Source organism: Lathamus discolor, chromosome 3 (genome assembly GCF_037157495.1).
Source record: "Lathamus discolor isolate bLatDis1 chromosome 3, bLatDis1.hap1, whole genome shotgun sequence".
NCBI classification, from domain to species: Eukaryota; Metazoa; Chordata; class Aves; order Psittaciformes; family Psittacidae; genus Lathamus; species Lathamus discolor.
In genome coordinates, this window is record NC_088886.1 from 131,479,308 (window position 1) to 131,482,369 (window position 3,062).

General features: G+C 38.2%; 1 long non-coding RNA gene across 1 annotated transcript; it reads right to left on the reverse strand.

The window, feature by feature from the left end:
* Positions 1–1,283: 1,283 nt before the first annotated feature.
* On the reverse strand, positions 1,284–3,062 carry LOC136011248 (uncharacterized). Its single transcript, XR_010611306.1, has 3 exons — positions 2,948–3,062; positions 2,740–2,869; positions 1,284–2,210 (listed from the first exon to the last, which is right to left on the reverse strand). It is a non-coding gene; the product is annotated as an uncharacterized LOC136011248 (long non-coding RNA).

Consider the following 3,062-nt stretch of genomic DNA (forward strand, 5'->3'; position numbering starts at 1 on the left):
AGGTGTCCCTGCCCATGGCAGGGGGGTTGGAACTAGATGATCTTAAGGTCCTTTCCAATCCTAACTATTCTATGATTGTATAATTTATTTTACTGTTTTAAGCTATAATCTTCATTATGTCTGCACCAATTGCAATGGAATGTCAAGGATTTACATCAACTGGAATTCCATTCCCTATTTTTTTTCTTTCACTCCAAGTCTGCCACTATAACTGAAATTGCAAATTCAGCCCTAGTTCAGCTGCAGGTTCATATTGCCTGTGGTGATACAAGTTCACAGGCCAAGATAGTCTTGAATCTGAGCAGAGAAGGCAACGCCTTTGAACTTCTTATTGAAGTTCAGGCCTAACTTGCAGGATTCTATGTTACCTTACAACAGCACATCTTGTTTGGTGGTGGTGTCTCATTGGGCAAGGCTGAATATATAACCACAATGACATTAAATTTAAAACCTAAGATAGAATAGGTCATAAGCTTTAAGGTCCTTTCCAACCCAAACTATTCTATGATCCTACAAACTCCCCTTTTAAGACTTGTTACTTGTTCCTTTATTCCATATTTTTCAAATAGCTTTAAAACATGGTGGGATTTTTTTTGCTTTGCCATTTGTGTTTTTGGTTTAATGACATGGCAGCCAACAGCAGGAGTGAAGGTCATGTCTAGTACTTTCTCAATAGAAGGATCATGCTTGTCTTCTGTTACCATAAGGAAATCATCCCTGCAGCTGCTTGAGCAGCGCTGCAGTCCAAACCTTTGCGGAATGTACTGGATGCATCAGACCAACAAAATGTCAGCTTACCTCTGCTGGGGTCTTATTTTTTAAAAACAATTTTTTTCCTAAGCTGCCCTGATTAGGTAGTACTAATAACATTAAATTAAATTGGTTCCTTGGGAGATGTCCCAATTAAATGGCTATCCTAATTAAGCACATCCTGATTAAGCAGAAGATCCTATAATTATTATAATAGCATGTAATAAAAACTGGCCCATAGTTTTGTTCAGACAGAAAGCATTTTGCAAACCTTATTTACAGGAACCACTTTATCCAGAATTGAAACACAAACAACTCTTGGGTGAAATGCTACCTCTAACTAGTATTTGGTAGAACTAAACAGTCTTTCAGAGCGGGAAGTGAAAAAATCCTGCACCATACTGACAGTGCGGATAATGTTATGATAAGGCAGAATATACTTAACATGTAATTTGGAAGAAATATTTTGACTGCTCTTAGCAGAATTGCTGCAGTATTTATAATTGCTGCAAATAACCACAAATGCACCCAAAAGAACTTTTAATAGAAGCTACTAACAGGAAGGTTCCATACTAAATGGTGAAAAAATACCACATGTTGAACTTCTGCGTTCCAAGCTCTGAAAAAATAACTCATTCCTATATTATCACCATAGACTTGCCTCAGTTTACAATACTAAAGAGAGTGCAGCGCAAGAAGCTGGGTACAGTCTGGTAGAAGTACTAATGAGAATAAACCAGCAAGGCCACTTTCTCCAGTGAGCTGTAAAGCTGAGATCCTGACCTTTTGTAGTTATTGCAAATGTATGGCATGCATTTTTGAGTGCTACTGTGCCAGAGGGAATTCCTACTGTGTGTTTTGGATGCTGTTCATGCTCCAGCTTGCATAATTGTATTTGGCTGGCTTAGTTCCTCTCTGGATCACAGTGGAGCATGACAGCCTCTGTTTTTTAGTTTGTCCTGCATGTAGTGAAGATCTTAAGTAACTCTCAATAAGTAATGGATAAACAACTTGGATAAACAAATCTGAACAAACATTTAGCTATTAAAATTACTTTCCTTTTTTTTGTTTCTTAGTGACAAAAATCAACATGAAGTTCAAATGCTCAGAATTGTCAGCTGATACTGAGTGAATACATATGTAAGCAGACATTGAAGAGTTGCTAAAGTCCACCATAAATCATTACTCTAGGGAGTATGTGTAATAACTCTCTACATCAATTCTAATTGTCCTGTCATTGCAGTGTTTGAGCATCTGAGTGCTACAGAGATACTGCGATATCTGTTTATTCAACATTAGGTCAATACTGTGTGGATATGGCAGCTATGGGAAATGAAACTGCAACCTGAGAATGCATAGGGCAGCATACTGCAATACCTGACTAAAGTGTTGTTGTGCAATGACCTCGCGCAGAACACATGGATCCATGCTGAGGAAAAATCTTCAGAAGCTAGGACAAGCTGCAAAGTAAAATTATCAGGATTAGAGAAACAGCCCATCTATATACAAAAATAATTAAAACAGTTTTGCTGTTTAGGCTGCAATTGCCATTTGTACCTGCATCAGGCAAATTAAATCAGAGATAAAGAAAAGGCAGTTCAGATAAAGGGTCAATGTTAGCATGAAAGCAAATTAACATAGGCCTTGAAACTGAAGAGGCTTTCATTGAGGTACCTGCTAACCACATTAGCCTTAAGAAAAAAGCACAGTTAGCTGGTAAACAAGCTTGTCTGGTGCTGTAGCAGATGATAGCCGTGAACCAGCTCTTACAGTCTTGTGCTCTGTTGCTAGGTAGTTGTGACATCAGACTGACCACTACAGTCTCAGTGACAGCCTTTCCTGAAGTTTCCTTCCTTTATCACAGACTGCTAAGTCACTAAAATCTCTGTACATAAATATATCTCTGTGATGCACAGAGGAAAAAACTAACAACTTTACAGAGGCTACCTGTTGAGTAAACTTCCCCAAGATAACATTAGCTTAGATTACCTTCCTTTTTAAGGAACTAGTATAAATCTTCTGGCAGTTCATAGCAGCACAACAATCGCTCCCTGTTCCTTCAGGTAAGGGCAGGAAATGCTTCTCTTTGGATAGAAATACACCTTGAAGTTCCTGATCACTAGAAGAATATTTCTATAAGTAACAAGTATCTCAGAAGATCCTTAATCCCCCTCTCCTCCCCCAAATGTAAACCAACCAGAACAATAGAAAGCTGTTAGTTAGATCTCCAACAATAACTGCTTTATGGGGAAATACACTGTGTTGTAGTAGTAAAAGCTATACTAATTTCCTGCCTTTTTTCAGACTCAGGT